Genomic DNA, 23,010 nt, shown 5'->3' with positions numbered 1-23,010 from the left:
GAGAGAGAAAAAAAGAGAGAGAGAATGTTTAGTTTTTTAAAAAAGGTAGGAGGCTCTCAGCGTGAACTGGAGCCATTCAGCTTACACATATCCTGCTCCAGTCACCTGACCCAATACAGCCTTAGCCATCAGTGCCAGGAAGGAAAATACAAAATGAGATCATCACCCTCTCCAAGCCCCTGTCCCTGCCCCTGCCCCTGCCCCTGCCCCTGCCCCTGCCCCTGCCCCTGCCCCTGCCCCTGTCCCATTGTCTACCTTCCCTTCCAATGTGACCTGCAAGACATCCATTAGACCTCCCCTTTTATGGGGAGGGCTGCCATTGAAGACCAGAGTCCGCTTAAGGTCTGGGATGGTGCACTGAGAAGGTTAACCAGAAGATTCCCTGTAGATGAAAGGGTAAAAGCAGGGCCCTGGGTTGGGGTTCCAGTCCCTGCCAGGTGTGTCTCTTGGCTGTTGTCCAAGCTGAAGTCTTCATCTGTCTCTACAGTACTTTGGGCATCAGAGAAGACAGAGTGCAGCATACTCACAGAAGGAACTGGCCACTGTTTCCAAGTAGGACAGTTCCCCAAATCGACAAGAATTCTACCAAGGTCACTAATCAGCTATTAACTATATGCCGCTTGTCATTTAATGTGTTTCTTAATTCAACGTGAAAATGACAACCCCATTATAGGGGAGTCCTGCAGCCGAGCAGATACTCCTGGATCGCTTCACTCCTTTCTTTCCCCCCATTCATAGCAATCTGGAAATGTGTGGAGAGTCACCCTCCATCCACCTTCCGCTAAGGGAAGAAAGGAGTTATCTTGGGATCTTAAGGCTACACATTCAGAGAGGTTTTCCTCGTTGATATCACACAATACCTCAAAAGAAAGGCCTCCCTAAATCCTTTGTCTATGACTATGTAGGTCATAAAAAAAGTGGGGAGTTGAATTAAAGCAGGCTTTTCTACTGGAAAGGTGCTGTGTGTGCATGTGTGTGAGTGCATGTGTATGTGTGAGTGCATGTGTGTGTTACTATGTTACTATGACACCTTTTCAACTTATGTTGTTCCCTTTACTAATGTCTGTAAAGTGAAGATAAAGCACACAGTGGTAAGTGTAAGAAATATCTGACCACCGTTGAGAATAGACCACTCCAGACCACGCGGTTCCAAAGGGGGGGGGTGATTCAGGAGATGGGGCAAAGGTGGGGAGAGGTAAGAGGTTAAAGAGAAGAGAGAAGAGGAGTAGAGGCCGGCCATGACCACGTGGAGAGAGAGGAAGGGGGGAGGGGACAGAAAGGCAGAGGGTAAGAGAGAGAGTAAGAGAGTAAGAGAGCAAGAGAGCGAGGAGGGGGCAAGCAGCCCCTTTTATAGTGGATCGGCCTACCTGGCGGTTGCCAGGTAACTGTGGGAAGGAGCATACCTGGCTGTTGCCAGGTAACTGGGGAGGTGGAGTTTAAACAGTAAGAGTACAGAGTAGTTTGAACTCTTGCTCTTGTAGCTGATGGATCTGGTAGAGATGCAAAATAGAACAAGATACACACACACATACACACTATAGTTAAACATTTATAGAGGGTCGGTGGCAAGGGAATATTTATATTAAGTCGTGTGCTTAATTACAGACACTAGGATCCACTCTGGTGTAAGGAGATTGACAAGAGGACCATCAGAAAATTGGAGAAGCATGCTGGTGAGCTGGGAAAGATCTCCTTCATGTATTGCCATGTCTTGGATGATATGTTGATAGTATGAATGTGACATTGCCAATGACCAAACATAGTGTTACCCTTATGACATTAGAGACTAAGTACTATGGTGACCATCACTGGTAAGCCTGAACACAGAGACTTTATGGAAAAACATGATTACAGGCACATCCTCAGACTATGCTATCTTGATGACTGTTGGTGGTGACAAATTGGAAGCAAACCTGAGGCCATGCCTACTAGCTTATGTACTGGATGTTAAACAAGAAAATTAATCCTACTCAGCAATCCTATAGCCTTAAGAGATACAAGGATGTTGTTAAGTAAATCAGCACCTCTAATAAGAAATTGGATCCAATCCTAACATGGTTGCACTGTGCCAATTTCAAGGGGTCTACCCACCTCCTCAGATCTCCTTGGGATACCAGGCAGGTATGATGTGTACAGACAAAACACCATTACACATAAAAGTAAATCTTTAAAAATAATAAACTTTAAAAAGAAAGCCCAGTATGCAGTAGTGCCCACATTGTGAGGAAGTCCAGATGTATAAAGAGGCCACATCTGGATGTTCTGTACTTCTTCAACCCATTCTACCCCAGGCATTAGACAAGATTGTTGAGTCATCCTATCCTTTAAGTCTTCCCAGGTCAAATCTTAGAAAGTGGGGATCAAACACACATCATTCCTGTGCTTGGTCCAAACTGACCTACTGCATTGATTAATAATAAATTAATAATAAAACGGTTGCTTCAGTGGTAGTGCTTTGGAGGTAGTTTCTGAAACAGCATGGGTAACTAGAAAGGCAAATTGCAGAATGAATGAGGGATGGGCCAGGCATCCTGCAGAAGCTCTGGTACTCTAGGCAGGGTCCTCAGAGGCAGTTTGTGGCTAGGAAACTTGGTCCCTTTTTTTTTTTTTTTTGAAACATCTGGATTATGCTTAAGGCAGAGTATGAGTCTTAACTGTCTATGGGTTTGATTAGGAGTGTCCCCCATAAAATCATGTATTTGCATATTTGGTCCCTAATTGGTGGAACTGTTTACAAAGGATTAAGAGGTGTTGTCTTTGGGAGTGAGCATTGAGATTCAAAAAGCTCATTAGATTACCAGTTAATTTTCTCTAACTTGTTGTAGCTCGAGATGTGAGCTCTCAGCCCTCCCTCTACTCTACCATCATGGACACTAGCCCATTGAAACCTTAAGCCAAATTCAAGACTCCCTTTTATAAGTGGAGTCATGATGTTTTTAATCACAGCAATAGAAAAGTAACTAAACAGTGCCTTAAAAAAAGATGATGGTTCTGGTAAGAATTGCCAAATAAGAGCATTGACATTCCCAACACAATGGCCAGCTTGGCAGCATTCGCAAATACCCGGGATCTGGCTGTGGTCCCAAGACATAGGAGGGCGAACGATGGAGCCCCTGCTTGGGCTTATATTTCAGGGTCCCCCTTGCTCTGACCCAACACATAGAAAGTCTCTAGAGAAGGGAATATTTTGAACTCTGTAGAGAACTGAAGCATTCTGGATGTCTCTTGGGATTTAAGAAAAGAAGTAAGAACTTGGACAGTTTCTTTTTTTTAATTACAGACTCATAGCTAAACAAGTAATCTAGTAAAATGACAACTAAGGCACTGCTTGAGGATTTCAATATGAGAAAAGATCTTCTTTGAGGCAGAACAGACATACAAGATGGACCACAAGTTACTTTAGCATTGGATGGTAGACTTGTGGCAAGGAGAATTCTAAAGTCTACCTCTTCTGAGTAATGGTCCATGTTCCAAATTTTGCTCTGATATGACTGGCTCAAACTTGATATACATTTGTTACTGTAGCTTGTACAAATTATAATTATTAATTGATCCTAATTAAGGCTGAGCCAGATCAGAAGCACCCAGTGAGCTCTGGTAGCCCCACCCCTTCCCTCCTGGGCCAGTGAGTATGGCTTCCCACTGCTCCTGTGATTCAAGGCTTGATCCCTCATCTCAGTCAGAAGTCATCTTAATTCAGGTAAGGTTGACTCTATTTCCTCTCTTCTGTTATTGGCAAATCAAACCTTTGGACAGGACAGAATTTAGAACAGCAATGGGTATTCTGATAGGCTCCTCAAATACTACCATGTGACTGACAGTCTCGTTCTTTAACAATAAATGCCATGATAAAATTAAAAATAATTGTCCCATGATAAAAAGTCTTCACAGTATGGGTGAGGCTCTGGATTTGATGACAGAACGGAAGAGAGGGAGGAGGGAGAGGAGGGGAGAAAGAGAGGGAATAGGGAGAAGAAACGAGGAAAGGGGAAAGAATTAAGGTCCCTTGGCTTTGCCATTTATCATTTAAAGGAAAAGGGAAGCACTTAGGCAAAGCGTTGATAAAGCTTCTCAAAGGGCTAAATAAGAACTGTGGACAACATGTAAGTAAATGATCGATTTTCATAAAACTTTATTTCCAAACCAGGAAGCCAGTCCATGGGTCACAGTTTGCCGACCCCTGCTTTAGACAAGTAGTGATTTGTTTTCTTCCTCATGTCATAAAGGAGACCTGAAGCAGGCAGCTGTGACAGTTTAGCCAGATGCTATCTGGTGCTGCCACCATCTGAAGGCTCAAGTAAAGCAGGAGGATCCATTTCCTGGGTGGCCCATTCTCATGATTGACAAGTGAAACAAGAGTCAGTTGCTTTCCTTGTTATGGCTGTTTGAGTGTCCCCACAACATGGAGGCTGGGTTCTCCCAGAACGAGCTGTTCAAGAAAACAGAGTTGAAGCAATGCTTTTTTTTTTTTTTTTTTTTTTTTTTGGGGGGGGGGTGGCTTTTCACTTTGCTGTGTTCCTTCAATAATAAAGATCAACTCCAATTCAATGAAATAAAAGCTTGTAAGAGCCACAGTACGAGGGGGGCTTGGGCATTAAGAGACATCTGAAACTACAGTACATGCCATATACCCGGACATCAAGATAAAGGCCAGCTCTAAAGAGAGGGATCTAGGATGTGACAGTCACTAGAGTTGTCTATCTACCACTATTATTCACTGTATTTTCTAATGACAGCTGGGGAGACTCCCTCTACAGAGGGTCCCTGCGGCATGTGGAGTTAGCCAGGGCTGGGAGAACTTGCAGGTCCAAGAGTAGAGTGAGAACAACTCAAAGAGATATCTTTGAACAGAACAGCTAATGCTCACTTGGCTTCTGGCCTCTGTTACGCACCAGGCTGACCCTGAGAGGATGAGCTCTGTGCTCCCTCCACTTTACTGTGTAAAACCAGCTTGCCTTCCTTCCTGGGACAACTGCCCATGAGACAGACCCTCGGTTTTCCATCTCTATGTCTTTTGAAACAGCTCAAGCTCTTCCCCCATGAAGACCCCTTTCATTGTGGCTGGAGACAGGACTAGATGTCCTGACAGCCACCTCCCATTTGTAACTCATTTCTTACACCACAAGTTCATTATGCAGGACTCCTTACCTACGTCCTTAGCCTGCACTTGGCAATTTTCATTTAATTTGAATCGCTTCACTTCATTGCATCATACGGAAAGACCCAGGCTGCAGTCTGTGGTCACTCAGGCCCTTCTCTCCGCCCAGCAGGATCAACTAGGACATTTCATGGGCTTGATTTCATCCAAGCTGTTGATAAATGTTCTGTCTGGAGAAGAGCCCCATGGCATTCCCCCAGCGAATTCCTGTGAGGAATTCATCTGCCGCAAATATCCTGGCAGCGTCCCTATCTCTACGATTTTCCCAACATCAATCACAGCTGCTCTCAGGTCATAAGAGCATCCTTATTTCTAGCGCAGTCTGTGATGGCATCTCAGGCCTCCTCCTGCTATTTTTTTTCCCCTTGTTTTCACAAATCATTCTAAGGTCCAACCCAACATTCTCCTGGGGAAAAGGGAAATAAAGAGAACTGAATGCTTCTGCTTCTTCTGGAGCCAGAATTTGGCCAGACATTCAACACTGGCTGCTTCCCTTAACAGCTGTGTGCCCCTAGGCGAGTTGCTTAATGACTCTTGTGTCTCCCTGTCTCACCTGTGGAAGGAGGACAGGCAGCTTTCCTCACAGTGTTATTGTAAGCATTAATGTGAATGTGTGAGATTCCTCAGAGCTGCACCCACAGGAAAAAGACACGCCCACTGCCATCACTGTCCTCCCTGTCACTCCTGCTCCCATGATTCCCACAGGCATCTGCCCCAGGTTGGGTATCTCTTCCTTGTAGCTTTTAGGGGAGGAGACTACAAACGTCTTTAATTTTTTTTAACTTAAAAAAAATTAAAGACATTTGTTTCCATCTTCAGTTTCGTCTCTGATCTTCTCTTCACCTTTTTTCTGCCTACTTTACTGCTGGAGTTTTCCCCTAAGTACCACTCATTCTATTCTGCACATCTTAATAAGTTGTTTTCATTTTCATTTCTTCCCAAATATGTTACAATTCTGTCAAGAACTCTTTTTTTTTTAACCTGTAGAGTTAGGGGAGGGGAAAACATGATCAAGATACACTGCATGAAAAAAAATTAAAATAAAAAAATAAGTATGTCATTGAATCCTCAGATATTTGAAAATTTCTCTAAAAGAGCCTTCATTAATATCATTTGTTGTTGTTCGTTTGGGGTTGCTGTTGCTGTGGTTGTTGTTGTTGTTATTGTTTAAAATGGGTTCTCTCTGCATAGCTCTGGCTGTCCTGAAACTCACTATACAGACCAGGCTAGCCTCAAACTCAGAGATCTGCCTGCCTCTGCCTCTGCCTCTGCCTCTGCCTCTGCCTCTGCCTCTGCCTCTGCCTCTGCCTCTGCCTCTGCCTCTGCCTCTGCCTCTGCCTCTGCCTCTGCCTCCTCTGCCTCCTCTGCCTCCTCTGCCTCCTCTGCCTCCTCTGCCTCCTCTGCCTCCTCTGCCTCCTCTGCCTCCTCTGCCTCCTCTGCCTCCTCTGCCTCCTCTCTGCCTCCTCTGCCTCCTCTGCCTCCTCTGCCTCCTCTCTGCCTCCTCTGCCTCCTCTCTGCCTCCTCTGCCTCCCAAGTTCTGCAATTAAAGGTTCACACCACCACACCAAGCCCTTCATTAATTTTTATTTTAATCCCATTGTGATCTGAGAACTGACTTTGAACAGCTGCTATTATTTAAAATATTTAAAGCATATTTAATGATTTAGAATATGATCTCTCTTGGTGAAGGCTCTGTGCAAGCTTGAACAAAACTGTGTACCCTGCTCTTCGTGAAAGGAGAATATTCTATAAAAGTCAATTAGATCATGCTGATTAATAGTGCTGTTCAGGCCAACTCTGTCTTTATTTCTTTTCTGACTTCTGCATCTATGAATTACTGCCAGGAAGATGTTGAAGTCTCCCAACTACGCAAATGGATTTGTCCACTTCTCCTTTCAGTTTGCCGGAGTTCTGCATTCCACATTTTGATACTATGTGGTTAGGCACATGCGCAACCATGTCTTCTCAGGCACATGCATGGCCATGTCCTCTCAGGCATGTGCACAGCCATGTCCTCTCAGAGCACGGATGGGTCTGCCATTTCACAGCCCCTTCTTTTTACATGATAATTATATTTGTTTGATGTCTGCTACTAACATCGGTGCTTCAGCTCTCTCTCAGTTAGTGTTACCACAGTATATATTTTCCCATCTTTTTACATTCAAGCTTTCAGTCTTCATATTTTAAGTAGGCTGGGGTGGGGGGAGCCTAAGATGCAACTTAGTGCTAAAGAACTCGCCTAGCATGTAAAAGGCCCTGGGTATGATCCCCAGCACCACAAAATACACAAATAGACATCTTATAGAAAGCTATAGAGCTTAGGAGACACATTTTAAACTAATCTAAGCCTTCCTCAAATAACTCCCTCCCACATCGCCCAGAGTGCAGGAATCCTGTAAAAGCCACTCTCGATCCCCACCTTGTGTGCTGTGTGACATTGCTGTCATCTGTCCCACTTATCCATATGCTGTCAAATACACTGGTACTATAACTGCTTTAGATGGTTGTGTTCAACTGTTTTAGCTACAAGGGCAGAGCTTTAGGCTTTGCTTCTGATTCCAAAAGGCCTGTTTGAAGACAGACAAGACTTCTAACTTCTCTAAATAGGCAGTGATTCCCAGTCCCCTCTGGAGAAGGGGGGTCCCATTAAACACTGAAAGAGCCCTATCATATAAAGTAGTCTACTGAATCCTGAAGGATATCATGATTACAGAACTCACACACAGTGGCTCGGGCCTCTGCGGCTTAGAGACTTGAAAATGATGACTCAAGTGTCTGCTCGCGGGCTAATCAGAAGAGACAGAAGGACAGAAACTCAGCCAGATCCTTTACCAGGATCCTGCAAGGACTAATACAAAAGACAATATCAAATAAACTGGCAGACAACATTAGAACATGGACAATAAGGCCAAGAACAGAGCATTAAAGTCATTGGAGTACAAACTATTGCCATGAAAGACGGGGTTTCCATGTAACGTTCCCCTCAAATACAAAGGTTAGCCTCAAACAATTTAGAAAAGGGGGCAGGGAGAAATGACAAGGCAGATGACCTGTTTTAATGTAACAGGTTAATATAACCCTACATGCCTGGAAGTCTGGAGATTTCCCTCCATGTTTTCAGTATTCTCCATATCACTGCACTAAAACTGCCAAGACATAATTTGGTTTTGCTGATAACAATGCCTTCCGGGGTGGTTTTTCTGAAATAGTTGATTGTTGTCTTGGGGAAGGACTGGTGTGAGGCAAGCCTGCTTGGGTAACTGATCGTAGCTGGAGGTGACAGGCTATTACTAGGCCCATGGCCTTGGCCCTTCCATCAGACCACAGCCTCTGGGATTGCACCTGGAGAAGGAAATAGTGAGCAACATGGGGGACTACTCCCTGGTGTCTATGTCATCCATGTTCCATTTCCATCTTCCTTTTTCATGTAGTATTTTAATTAATGCTTTGAAAATTCATGCAATGTATTTTTAATATTTGTTTCCTACCTCACTCTTTGCTCAACTCCTTCCATATCCCTGTCACTCTCCACACCTCTTAGTAGTAGTAGTATTGCTGTTGTTGTTGTTACATTTATACATATAAATCTACAAATACAACTTACTGGGTCCATTTAGTGTTGTTTGCACGTATGCCTTTTTTAGGCTGACCTCTTAGAATTAAATAATCAACTAGGGGTCCATCCCTGGGGAAGACTGATCTCCTTCTCAGCAATCATTAATTGTCTATAACTCTTCATCTGGAGGTGGGGTCATGTGCAGTCTCTCTGTGTTGACATGTCCACTGGTGTTGTCATAGTTTAGGTCTTTCTTGTTTAGTCTACCATATTGTTGAGATTTCATGGGTATAGCTTCTCTGTTCTGCATTGAAGACACAATCTCACAGCAGGTGATCTAGTACTCTGGCTCTTACAGTCTTTCTGTCCCCTCTTCCACGATGTTTCCTGAGCAGTAAGTGTAAGGCTTGTGTTGTAAATGTATCAGTCACGTTGGACACTCGCATTCAATTACTCTCTCCATTTTGACCCATGTGGCTTTCTGTAGCTATCTCTGACTGCTGCAAAAAGAAGCATCTTTGATGAGGGATGAGGACTACATTTAGTTGTGGGTATAAGGCTAAGCACTTAGAATACAGTTAGAAATTATACTGGTTCAGGAAAGTGATAACTTTAGGTTTTCCTCTGAGTCCATGGCTTTACCAAGCATGGGGAGTTGGCTAGGTTTACAGTTGTAGGGATGAATTCTCTCCTACTGAGCCAACTTAAGTCCCATTAGACAGTGATAGACTCCTTCACCTTTAGGTATAGCTTACAGTGCTTGGTCACTGTTGTGGTTCAGAGGCACCACAGCGTGGTAGACTATTGATTGCTTTGCTCCCAATGGAAGCTTGCACAGCACCTTCTGGTACTGAGTGCCTGTCCTCAAAGAGGAGGCTTCCAGGTCGGTTCCAGCTCGATTCCTCCAAGTCCTGTGTCCAAGTTGTCCAATATTTTCAGCAAAGGGGACTTACCTTCTAATTCTGGGAAGCAGCCAAAGGCAAGAGCAATTGCCTACATTGTTGGACGTGGTCTCTTAGACTCCCCTGACCAACAACTTGAAAGAAGGTTTCTCATGACTGGTACTTGGATTTTCCTATGGACCAGCAACATTCATATCTACTTGTGCCAGGAAAAAAAAGGCGGGGGACACTGAAAAGAGTAGTGTGCCTACGGAGACCACCAAACCTCTCTCCACTCCTTGATCCTGACCTAACCTGAGCCCAGAGCTTTGGCACTCAAGCCTAAGCCAAGAGTTTGCAGGAAAAGCTGCATAGTAATTATAATCCTCTACTCTCTGCCTCTGTTCTCCTTTCACTGTAGTGGAGTGGAATGAAAAAAGAAAGCTTCAGGCTTTTAAGCCGTATGTGGTCCTCAGAACCATTACCTGGAAGTCCCACGGGGCTCCTATGCAATGCAGAAGCATTGCCACAGATAGGAAAGGCTTAGAAGTCAGGTGGCCTGATGCACAGCATACATTTCATAGGCTTCAGATGAGAATCAGGAGCTGAGGCTTCCAACCAGATAACCAGTTGCTCCTGCTCATGCTTTGTTCTGGAGCAACCTTGTCTCTTCCCACTCTGTGCACTGATTATCTCCAGCCATTTCCTCAGCAATGCCATTTCACACACCATAACATGGTGAAGACGATCTTGACTCTGCTTGATGGACAGCCAGCCATGATCCTGAGACCCAAGTTCATTTTCTCTAAGATGCCACCAAAGATGGCACAGGATCTGGTTATGCAGGCATTGCTCTGATGCAAAGGCTCTGATTTTTCTGAATACCCTAACAATGGACTCTAATAAATAAAAGACTTGCACTACATCTAGGCACTGAACCTTCCTTGAGGTTCCCAGCATGCTCTACTTCTCCAGGTGTGTTCTCTGGATATGCCCTTGGACAAGCTATCTGCCACTACCTAAACAGTTACCTGCCCAAGGCTGCCAATCAAGCTTTCTTGAAAATTCCCCCAGGCATCCTTTCCCCACAAGGCTTTATAATGCTTGCTTGGCTATGTCAGAAACACACTGTTTGCTGTTTGCTGAAGCCCCCTCCACTGCTGTGGCTGCCTGTCTGTTTTAGTAGGCTGTGTATCCAGCTCCAAACCTCGGTGGCATTTATGCTTATGTACACAGAATCTATCACTCTAAGTAACATAGGCAAATGAATGAATGGTTCCCAAGAATCAGTATAATCTGTTTCAAGCCCTGGCTCAGTCATTGTTTCTTTCACACAAGTCAAGTTACTTTCTTGGTGGCTTCACCGATACAATGGTGATAAATCTTCTCTAGCATAGAACTAACTGTTCCAGACCAACAATTCCCATGTACATTATGGCGTAACGGAGGAAAGAGACAGCCAAGAAACTTTGTGGACCAGAAGGTCTCAACCTTCCTAATTCATAGGCCCTTTATTACAGTTCCTCATGCTGTGGTGACCCCCCTCCTGACCATAAATTATTTCATTGCAACTTCATTAACTGTTATGAATCACAATGTAATTATCTGAGATGCAGACTATCTGATATTTCACCCCTGGGGAAGAGCTGTTCCACATCCCCACAGGTTGAGAACCTCGGCTGTAGGGGGAAGACTTATTCGGAGCTCTAACTTACCTAGACTTCTCTGCCTCAGCTACTCATTGAGGTTGCCTGGGAAATTTCACCGGCTTTAATACAGGACTCTGATGTGCAGCTTAGACTGAGAATGCTGGCTGATCCTGGGCCATGATGCCTTCACCTTGGTGGCTAGCACTTGAGTCTTCCACTTGGAATTCTCGAAGCTTAATTGAATCAACATCAGCTGGAGGGTTGTTAAACCAGAGCTGGGGACTGTGCTCAAGTGTATGACTCGGCAGCTCTAAGGAACAATCCAGATCATGTTTCTCAGATGTCCCCAAGAGATTTTGCTTTTCTGCTCTGAGAACTACTGGGTTCAAAACACCGTGGGGTTTTTTCACCAAGTTCCAACTCAGGCCTGCTGGTATCTTTCAATTTTGTTTAATGAGTTTAGGCATATGTGGCTACTATATCACAGGGTGTGAGAGAAATCCAGAGACTCTCAGACCCATGAGGTATTTTCATCCCTTCTTTCAAGTAAAGGAAAATATGTATGCCCTTGCCTGGCCTGTGGCATAAGACAATGTGTACCCACAGGGCACTCACCTAAGATTCAGACCCTCAAAGCAGGCTTTAAAATGCTAAGGGCTGGATACTTGAAAGCATTTTCAGTTAGCCACAGGGGCAGCTTACATGACTCCTGCAGAACATTCTACAGGAGAGAACAATAAAGCAGGAAAGCCCCTATAATATTCCAAAAGAAATGTACAGAGATCAATGGTATCAGTGTGCATGACTTTAAGCCCAAAGAATAATGCAGTAAAAAGACGGTACATTTCAGGAGGAAAGAAATCACTGGAATAAGACAGCCAGGCACACACAAGAATTGTGAAGAGCCAGCAGTGTAGGTGACAGCAAAGCTGATGACAGAATGACTAACAGAAGTCCATGAGGCCAGAGAAACAGTACAACGTAGAGCTGGTAGCCACACAGGATGTCGGCACCCCTACACCTGAAGTGGGTGAATCTTGGAAAATTCTTCAGGAGAGGGAGAGCTGCCAGCAGCTCCTGCCTTTGTGTAAGACATAGCTACCTTGACCCACTCCCTCAATCTGTACTGTTCCTGCCCACCAGCAATGCCAGGCAAGACAAGCCAGAGCTGCCACTGCACACCTACAAGAATCCATCAGCTGGAAGGACAACGTGTAAAAGTGGTAATTACAAGAATGGTGTCCAGATCATGACTGCAGGTGAGAGTCATATAGAAGAAACAGATGATCAGTGAGATGTGGCACCAGAGCTCGATGCTATCTTCATGCACTTGGTGGTCATGTGGGTCAGAAGAGTGGAGTCCCCAGTCTAGCTTCAAATTCTGGCTCTATCACCTCTGAATGGAGGTGTGTGTTATGGCCTGAATATGGGAGGCCCTCATAGGATCTATGTTATGAATGCTGGTCTCCAGCTGGTGGTAGCATTTTAGAAAGTAGGACTTGGCTGGAAGAAGTAGGTCACTAGAAATAGGACATTGAAGTTATCTTGTCCCTTCTCTGATAGGTATTCGCTCCTTCCTTTCTTCCTTCTTTCCTTCCTTCCTTCCTTCCTTCCTTCATTCCACGTGTGTGTGTGTATGTGTGTATGTGTGTGTACATACATGCACTTCTACATGTGTGTGTTTCTGCCACATGTTCCTGCTACTGTGACATTCTTCCCAAGCACACAGGGTCAAGAGATCATTTACTGAACCATTTCTGCCAAGGATCTGCTCATAGTAATGATAAAAGTAACAAGTAGAGTTGTTGAAAGGCCATTCTCCCTGGTGTTTCTTCAACTGAGACCTCATCTCCAAGGTTGTTCCTATAGCACTGGAAAGTGTCTCCTCAAAGACCAGGCAGTATAGACAACCAGGCCCTCAGTGTCACCTGGTTTGTAGAAATGCAGTTGCTGTGGTAACACTCAGTCCTATCCTGGCTCAGGGTCCCCTGTGTTCTGCTAGTTCCCCAAGCCCTGCAGCAGGCTAACTGGCTGATGGTCAAGCAAGTAAAATGTCATACTCTTCACAGTTCTGGATGCTCATGCCTCTAAGTCTTTCTCCACTTAACATGGGAAAAACAGATGGGCCGTGGCCATCAGCTGATGCTTGCAAAGGGCTGAGGCAAGCTTTTGGTCATGGGTAAGTGCCCTAATTAATAACTCTATCTACTCTTATAAACAAACATCTGAAACTCAGAAAAGATCAAATAAACATCATAAAAGTGGCCTTCGAGCCCAAGGTAGGTGAGGAGACAATTATGAATTTATCTGAATGAAATGAAGTTTCAAAAAGATGTGACCACAGACTGGAGTTACCATGGGGTGACTTTAAAAGAGTCATGCTAAAATGAGGAGACAGAAAATCAAACGTCAAAAATCAGTTTTGTAGAATGAGTGACAGATACCACAAACATCCCAGTTGAATGTGAGCTCCTAGAATATTCTAGAATAGATAATTACACAGATGGTTTGGGGCACTGTGAGAAAGAACTTGGTAACGTGGGGGGGCAGGATGAGTTCACAGAGTAACACCTTGTGCTACACTATGTTGTTTGACAAGCTCACTGGATTAATCACCAAAATGCTGTAAAACAGAATAAAGCTTGGTTTCAGCAGGAACGGGAAAGACGGGCAGGAGGAATGTGTGTTAAATGAGAAGCTAAGTACTACACGGACTGTTATGAAGCAAGACTTTTTTGTGGAGAACCAGCTCCTTCTTATGTGTTGGGTTTAGCCAAGAATTAAAACTAGGACAGGTCTGAAGATGACATGAAGCCAGGAGGAAGGACCAGCATGACTATAGAAACAGTCCAACAGACCATAGCCTGCCCCAGCAAGACTGCAGCGATTTTTGGTGGTGGTGGTGGTGGATTTCACTTACCTGTAGGCTCCACGTGAGCCAAGAATAGGATGCAGCCACAGCCCCTGTCCATCCAGGAGCTGCATCTGTCCAGGGTGCTGCTCTGAGTCTGAGTATCCTCCTGTTTAATCTTACAGCCATGCTGCAAGGGGATGTATTGGTCCTCTTGACAGAGGAGGGAGGGCAGTCTCAAACAGTCTGGAGCAATACCTTTTCTCTGGTAGCCAGGTCTATGCACATGCTCACATCAAGGTGCCTTGGGCATACAATGGCAGAGCTGTAACTGGTTTTCAGTGGTCACAGTTACAGGAAAAATGCTGAAGAACCAGAACACATCAGTCTGGGGAAGACCTGCAGACATTGTAGACATTGACATGTAGACATGTGTGTTGAGGCCCACGCTGCCCGGCTTGGGGGCCACTGTGTCCTGTCCCGTGCTGCTGCTCCGGTCCGAAGGTCAGGGTCTAGCAAGAGAGAGAGAGGGGATGGAGGGGCAAAAGACGCAAAGAATAGAGACAAGACAGGGAGTGTAGTCAAGTCTCTAGTCTCATTTTATTGAAAGGAAATCCTGGGTATTTATAAGCTCACGCAGGGGAACACAGCTGAAGACACTTTACCACGTGCACCTTGCAGCTGGAGGCATGAAACAAACAAAACAAGATATGTGGAAAAGACAAGATGTTTGTCAGAGTGTGCTCAGCTGTTGTAGGCTGTTGAAAACAAGTCTCTTGTTAGGGTATATGGTCTGAGATGGCTGCAAAGATGATAGCCACTTTCTGCTAGGAATCGGCTCCCAACACATGTGGACATTGACAGTCATAACTATGAATGATCGGATCGGATTCCTTTGCTCTAGGTCTGGCTTCTGTCCTTATCCCTGTGTCCCCTCTCCTCCCACACCCAGTTCTACCAACCTGCTGGCTGTTGTCTGAACATTCTTCCTGTCACCTCGAGGCCATCAGATTTGCCATGCCTCCATCACCCACTGTGGCTGTCTGGCCAATACTACTACCTCTTCCCACAGATCTTACTCCCTGTCCCCCAAGGAAGAGTTGTTCTTTTATCTAAGCCTGAGCCATCTCCTTCCTACAGAGGGCCTGTCAGCTGCAGTCCCTTCAAGAGTCCCCACAATGTACTTTCTGTTCAAGGATGGAGCCTTGAAGCTCACTCATCCCTGATAAAGAACCAAAACAGCGTACTGAGAAACCCCTGTAAATATCAAATCCATTATCCCAAAGTAATCTATTAGCTTAAATTTATAGTCTAAAATGCCACACTAACAGGTAATTTTTTAACGGGCATTTATAAAGCTGCCGTTTAGGAACTCCAGAATTCATCCAAGGAGAGAATGAAAACACGGCAGCACTTTAGAAGGCTGACTCCCCTTATACAGTTAGTCTCCCTTATCTTCCCTACAGCCTTCGAGAGGGATCCAACTTGTAAAGTTTGCCCAGTTTCTGATACGTGGTTCTTCTTCTCTGTTTTAAACGTATTTGTATCAGCAATGAATTTACAAAGATTCTGGAAGCACCTGGCTGAACAGGATAGACAATGACAAATTAGTAATAGCAAAGGCCATCTCTCTGGTTCTCGACACTAAAATGACAGTAGGTCCAAAAGAGTGAGCGCTGGTGGGTATGTACGTTTGCTCCATAGGGTCAAATCAATGGATGCCAAGTTTTGCCTACGCCCATCAGCACAGCTCTACCCATCATCATCTCAAGGCAGCATGGTAGAGGAACTGCCTTTCTTCCTTCCCTCCCTCCCTCCCTCCCTCCCTCCCTCTCTCCCATGGACCACCAACCGTGAGGAGAGCTTGTGGAGCATGCAGCCTGAGAGGATGCCTTTATTTGGTCTATGTTTTGTGTAGCCACAAGTGCTTGTTCTGCTGTAAAGTAAACCACAAAAGGCAAGATTAAACGGGTCTTAGTTCCCAGCATCCTCGGCACGCTGTTCTGTTTAAAGTACTGGGCCTAAGATCTGCCAAGGCTCCTCAAAAAAAAAAAAAAAAAAAAAAAAAAAAAAACAGCACCCTACCATACATGGTACGAATCTCCTCTCCCATCCCCATGCAAAACATGTTTGAGCAGACAGTAAACAGCAAGCTTTATAAGTAAGCAAAAGGCAGGGAAGCTAAAAGGGATGTAAAGACAGAGGGGTTTATCCTACGCAGGCAGAACTGCATCCAAAATCTAATTTTAGCCTTTACTCCTACAGACACACTTAGAAACAACCTTTCTGTCAAAGGAGGGTTAACAAGCTGGAAACTGACACTTGGTTTTTGATGTGTCTATGGCTGTTTGGGGTTTCTTCTTGACCTCACCTTGTCTATCATGTCGGCCTGTTAGGATTTGACCTTCCCAAGCCAGTCAGGAATGTATTCACTGCTTCTCTGATCCCAGAAGCTGAAAGTGATCTTCATGATGGTGGAAATGCTCTCTTCAATCGGATGCTACGTTTTTCTAACATTTATCATGTCCCTGCATTTTGCAAAGAGAGATTTTGAAGCCACTTACTTGAAACAGAAGGTCTCCCCCTTCACATAAGTAAGCCAGGTTCTCTGTTCAGACAACAAAAGCTCCCAACATTACGATCCACTTTGGAAACTGTTTCTTGTTAGAAAGCCAGCCTCCATGCTAATGCAACTTACACCCACTGGTCTCTCCTTATTTCTGACCCAGGGTCTCTTCTATATCTTTCATATCCTCACCAACGGTTTCCCCCAGGCTGCTGGGCCTCAGCTCTTTCGGCTTTCTTCCTCCTGGTGTCAGACACTTTGGCCTCTTGGTCATTCTGCTGCTTATATTCCAGTTGGCCTATGTCCCTTTAAAACAGGGTCCAGAAACAGAGCTGTGGACAGTGAGTGTGTGTCATTTTAACTCTGTCCAAACATCTAGCTGTCAGTTCTTACTACCCAGTCCTCATCTTCCCTGACTCCAAGGACAGGCTGCAGCTGTTCAGTGAGCATTAATTGGTGCTGATAAACTGAAGTGTCAGGAAAATATATGACAAATCTGCTCACTGGTGCATGTAAAAAAAAAAGGGGTTTCAGTAGATTTATTCATGTCAAACCCTACTTTGGTCATTCAGATGGAGTAGGGTTGGCAGCTTCTTGGACCTTACTGCCCATGGGCTGGGAAAACTGACCTGGATCTGCACAGGGTGCAATGTTTTTAACCTCAAATGTGGATACTAAATATTACACATTTTGCTCTATGTCTGTACTGATTCAGAACAAAGACAGATCTTACTAGGTAAAAATCCTTTCCTAACCCAAGTAGTTGAAGGTGTGTTATAAGTGACATTTGAGGGTTTCATACACACACACACACACACACACTGTTCCTAATATGTTTTCATTTGAAGGGGACTCAGTGATTACAAAGGTCATGAGTAGACAGCACAACATGGCCAAATAAGGGTGTTTCTTTTATAATGAGACAAGGGATATTTTAAGAAAGAATAACATTGCTTCCCATAAGCAACCAACATTTATATAGTTATATTTATATTTCTCAACATTATATAGTATTTTAAAATGACCGCTATAAATGTTTGACTGACCAATTAACTCCTTTGACAGAATGTGGTTTTCTTCACAGGACGCTGTATACTGGCTTGGATGTATCCACAAAGAGCAGATGTTAGAAGGCCTTATGTGTAGCTGCATCTATTTGCAATTCAGATGCTCTGGCCATTCTGAAGAAAGACCCCTGGCCCATCTGCATTTCCTTCCCTGCCACCACTTTTCCAAGTAGAATGCTATTAGTCATAAGTTACCAGACGGCCTCTCACTCTGCAGCCAGAGGCCGGTGGGAGCCACTTGTGGAAGGCCTCTGGCAAGGCCTTATCTGAAATGAAGTATAATACATCCAGTGAGTTAAGACATACCACATTTCTACAGAAAACATCATTAAACAGACACAGCAGAATCTAACAATAAAGTAGTTTGTTGAGATTTATGGTTTTATTATTATTTATTTTTAGAAAAGAAGAGAGAATGTACAAGATGCAAAGTCTCATACAGTATGTTATTGTCAGTTGCCTAACACCAGCCCTGTCTTGTGACTCAGTGATGGAGGTGGTGGACAGCAGGGATGTGCTGATCACGGACACACAATACTACACCACAGATGAGGACAGATGATGTTGGGCCAGCCTGTTCCAAAAGCAAGCCAAGACATGGTATAAAAGCAAGAAAACCAATGGACCTCTCTCCATGGGGAAGACATGGGTGTGAACCCACAAGCATTCCCCCATCCCACAGCACCCACTTCCGCATCAGACCACAGCAATACACAAAATGGAATGGTCCTTTGGTGTTTTTCTGAAGGGATATTCAGGTTCCCAGTGTCTTATTTCTGATTTTCTTTTTTCATATTTTAGTCCAGAATTCTTAAAGCAGTGTAGGGGCTTAGCATCTTGAATTTTTCAGGATCCGGTTCTGCCCAATGGTAATTTGCTAAAAGGAACAAAAAGAAAATATTGCTAAGATAGACTGCAAAAGCTGCTTTTAAAACCTACCACTACAAACATTAAGAGTTAGCTAAAGAGGCCGGGCAGTGGTGGCACATGCCTTTAATCCCAGCACTTGGGAGACAGAAGCAGGTGGATTTCTGAATTCGAGGCCAGCCTGGTCTACAGAGTGAGTTCCAGGACAGCCCAGGCTATACAGAGAAGCCCTGTGTCCAAAAAGCCAAAAAAAAAAAAAAAGTTAGCTGAAGGAATCACTTCAAATTCACACAAAACCACAGCATCATGTTGCCTCACTCAACTGTGCAAAAAACATCTAGCAACTTCTGATATGTAAACCCAAATATCTTCCCACGCAAGTATCTCCACAACAACCTTAGTGTTTGAGTTTAAAAACATAGTAAATATTTATTTGTTTATTTATTTATTTTATGTATGTGAGTACATTGTTGCTATCTTCAGACACACCGGTAAAGGGCATCAGATCCCATTACAGATGGTTGTGAGCCAACATGTGGTTGCTGGGAATTGAACTCAGGACTTCTGGAAGAGCAGCCAGTGATGTTAACTGCTGAGCCATCTCTCCAGCTCCCCTTTGTCTTTAGTTTTTGAGGCAGCGTTTCATCCTATAGCTCAGGTTGACCTAAAGCTCACTATGTAGTCTGAGGCTGGCCCTGAGCTTGCATTAATTTTAACTTCCTAGGATTACAGTTTTGAACCGCCATGCAAAATCTGAACATACTTCTAAATGGCTTTTTGCATTTTGAAGTAAATGAAAAGAAAAATACAACATACCAAAGTTGTAATGTTCACCATTCACTAGGAGAAAATTCATAGCATTTAGTATTATACAAGGGGGAAAACTGGCAAATCCATAATCTGAATCTCTACTTTAAGGAAAGGCAGAAAAATCTTCAAAACAAATCTAAACAAGAGAAACAAAAACCGCATATGTGTATGTATGTAACATATTTATGTGTATTTGAATATTATAAAATAGTTTTCCATATGGATTTTCAAACAAACTTAGTGTTACTTATCTCTTCCTAATCCACTTCTCTGTCACCTTCCCATGTGTGTGTTAGGTGTAGAATATTTTCCCTCAAGTCAGGGGTGTCTCAGAAACCTAAAAACAATACAATACAAAATAATACAAGCTGTTATTTTTGGTTGCCCACCAGAACTTGAGTATAAGCCCTCCTTGCTGAAGACGCCATACAGTTTGGTCAGAGCGCACAGAGAAATCAAGTTAGTCCTGACTAGCAAGCGTCCTCTAATGGCTAGCTTTCATAGAACTGAAAGGGAATTATGCAGGTTGCTGGGGGTTAAGTCACCAGTAGTCTTATCCTATCCTGTGATCTACAAAAGCCACAAGTATAGCAAAATATGCCCATGTGTGCAACAGTGGCATGAATGTTATGGGAATAACCAACCATTTTGCTTAGTTTTAAGGCAGGCTCCATACATATGATGAAACACATACCTAGTAATATAAATCCATCCAACAGGCTATGGTTGAAGAACTTATAAGCCCCAAGAGTGAACTTACTATTATTATTTTGCTAGACGGGCATAGTTTCAAGCTGTTCTCTAAATTCATATCTCTCTTCTCTCTACCCATAGACAAGTACAGCTTGCAGATCTATGAGGACATTTGCTTTGTGCAGTGACTGGCAGTTAGTGCAGAAACATACAACTAGCTGAAACATAGAGAATGAGTATCCAGGGAGTACTCACCACAGGAGCATCTATGTCATACCCTCTCCCCACAAGGCTCAGGGACCATTGTGGAAGATTGTAAGAGTCAGGTTCAGAAAGACCAGAGTGAAACCTGTCTTCTGAACATGACAGGACCACTGAACTCATGAAATCACAGCAACTGTGGTTTCCTATACATGATCCAGCCAGTCTTTATTCCAGCAAGAGGAAGAGGAGGAGGCTTGTGAGGCCCACCCCAACAGAGGAACTATAGACAGTTGGTGGCTTCTGAAGGAGGAAGAGTCAAAATTGTAAGGATATGGCCCTTAGTAGGTTGGATATGACTCAGTGGGTTAATTGAGGGAGGAAGAGAGAGAGGGGAGGGGGAGAGGGAGAGAGGGAGAGAGGGAGAGAGGGAGAGAGGGAGAGAGGGAGAGAGGGAGGGAGGGAGGGAGAGAGAGAGAGAGAGAGAGAGAGAGAGAGAGAGAGAGAGAGAGAGAGAGAGAGAGAACACTAAAAGTTGGGAGGAGTTGTGGAGGCAGTTCTGGGGGGCATTTGGAGGAGGAGTTGAGGTTGATATTATATTTAAAAATCTGATGGCAAAATGTGTTAGTCAGAGTTACTACTGCTGTGATAAACACCATGACCAAAAGCATGTTGCAGAGGAAAGAGTTTATTTGGCTTACTCTTCCACATCATAGCCCATCATTAAAGGAAGTCTGGACAGGAACTCAAGCAGGGAAGGAGGCAGAAGCTGATGCAGAGGTCATGAGGAAGTGCTCTTTACTGGCTTGCTCTCCTGGCTTACTCAGCCTCCTTTCTAACAGAACCCAGAACCACCAGCCTAGGGGTAGTCGTTCCTCTGATGTTTTCCACATCAATCACTAAGAAGATGCCCTACATGTAGTGCAGTTCAAGATGGGAGATGCTTCCCAAAGAAGCATAAGAAGAAAAAAAGACCAGAAGCCATTACAAAAAGAAGATGTAGCCAAAATACAACATGCTGAAGAATTTATCAAACCAGAATCCAAAGTGGCTCAATTAGACACTTCTCAGTGGCCCTTGTTACTAAAGAATTTTGATAAGCTAAATGTAAGGACAACACAGCATACACCTATTCCTTATGGTTCAAATCCCCTGAAGAGGGAGATTGGGGACTATATCAGGTTTCATTAATCTTGACAAGCCCTCTAATGTGGTATCCTGGATCCAAGGAATACTTAAGGTAGAGAAGACTGCCCACAGTGGCACATTGTATCCCAAAGTGACTGGTTGTTTAACTGTGTGCATCGAACAAGCCACTCGTTTGATGAAATCACAGAGTGCAGGCCCTAGAAACTCTGACAGGTGCCCTGTTCCAGCGACCCCCACTTATTGCTGCAGTAGAGGCAGCTTTGAATAAGGACTATCTATGAGAGCAAAATGATAGGATATGATCCTGAAAGAAGATTAGGAATCTTTTGGGTGAGCTGTGAAGCTGGCACCTACATTCGGACACTATGCGTAAACCTTAGCTTGTTACTGGGAGTTGGTGGTCAGATGCAGGAACTTCAGAGGGTGCGTTCTGGAGTCATGAGTGAAAAGGACCACATGGTGACAATGCATGATGTCCTCAATGCTCAGTGGCTATATGATAACCATAAGGATGAAGAGTTACTTGAGGCATGTTGTTTACCTTTTCAAAATGCTGTTGACATCTCATAAATGTCTAGTTATGAAAGAGTGCAGTTAATTCAATCTGCTACGGGGCAAAGATCATGCTTCCTGGTGGTCTTCAATATGAGGATGGCATTGAGGGCAACCAGGAGATTGTGGTCATTGCCACTAAGGGAAAAGCTATCTGCGTGGTGATTGCACTGATGACTACAGCAGTGATTTCTACCTGTCACCATGGTACAGTAGCCAAGCTAAAGAGGGTGGTCATGGAAAGAGACACTTACCCTCACAAGTGGGGTTGGTCCAAAGGCAACTCAGAAGAAGAAGAAGATGATGGAGCAGGGCCTTCTGGACAAGCATGGCAAACCCACAGACAATGCCCCTGCCACATGGAACCAGGATTACATTGACTACAGTGATTCTGGCAAGAAAGTACTGGCTGATGAAGCAGTACAAGCTCCTCCATTAGCTGCTGAAGCAGTACAAGCAGTAAACATCATAAAAAGGAAGCGGGGGGGGGGGTAGGGGGGATAGTGAGAGTGAAAGTGATGAAACCCCTCCAACAGTGAGTTCCCCAGTTGAAGAAGGAAAAGGAAAAGGAGGAGGAGGAAGAGGAAGAAGGAGGAAAAGGAGGAAGAATAGGAGGAGGAGGAAGAGGAGGAGGAGGATAAAAGGTCCAAATCTATGGAGAAAGTGGAGATGAGGCTGGAGATGGGGGCAGTGACACCACCAAAAAGAAAAAGATGAAGAAAGTAAAAGTGGTGGAAAAGATGTCTAAATAGTATAAGCCACTTCTGGGAGCATTATGTCCAGCTGGGAGGAGAAAGAAAAGCCTTATTGAAAAGACTTTTTGTAGAGGGAGTAGAACAGAGGTCCCAAACAGAGTAGAAAGTTCTGGTACACGTTTAGCTGCCACTTGTGACCTCAGTGGTTAGCTGGTATGGCCATCTCATCCTGTCCTGTTCTGTTTTAAGGGTATGAGAGATAAAATCAGGCCTTTGCACCAACCCCTCTGCTTGCTTGAGGAAAGCCCGCCTTTA

At 44.2% G+C, this 23,010-nt stretch overlaps 1 protein-coding gene, 1 long non-coding RNA gene and 1 pseudogene across 5 annotated transcripts in view; 2 read left to right on the top strand and 1 right to left on the bottom strand.

Annotated features, from left to right (window-relative positions):
* Nucleotides 1-1,423: 1,423 nt before the first annotated feature.
* On the top strand, nt 1,424-18,100 carry LOC143441455 (uncharacterized). The gene is made up of 3 exons (XR_013108857.1): nt 1,424-1,673; nt 3,564-3,700; nt 17,746-18,100. It is a non-coding gene; the product is annotated as an uncharacterized LOC143441455 (long non-coding RNA).
* Nucleotides 18,089-23,010, bottom strand: part of Dtd1 (D-aminoacyl-tRNA deacylase 1) — a 164,033-nt gene continuing 159,111 nt past the window's right edge. The window contains exon 6 of one of the 4 annotated variants that reach the window (XM_034496787.2): nt 18,089-18,605. The gene's annotated coding sequence lies outside the window, so the exon portion shown is untranslated. Of the gene's footprint in view, nt 18,606-19,411; nt 19,743-23,010 lie in introns of those variants that run through there. The other 3 variants (XM_076929897.1, XM_076929899.1, XM_076929898.1) reach the window with 3 other exon arrangements.
* On the top strand, nt 18,153-22,752 carry LOC117703222 (H/ACA ribonucleoprotein complex subunit DKC1 pseudogene; annotated as a pseudogene).

This window comes from Arvicanthis niloticus, chromosome 2 (genome assembly GCF_011762505.2).
Source record: "Arvicanthis niloticus isolate mArvNil1 chromosome 2, mArvNil1.pat.X, whole genome shotgun sequence".
NCBI lineage: Eukaryota > Metazoa > Chordata > Mammalia > Rodentia > Muridae > Arvicanthis > Arvicanthis niloticus.
This window is presented reverse-complemented; position numbering and strand designations above follow the sequence as displayed.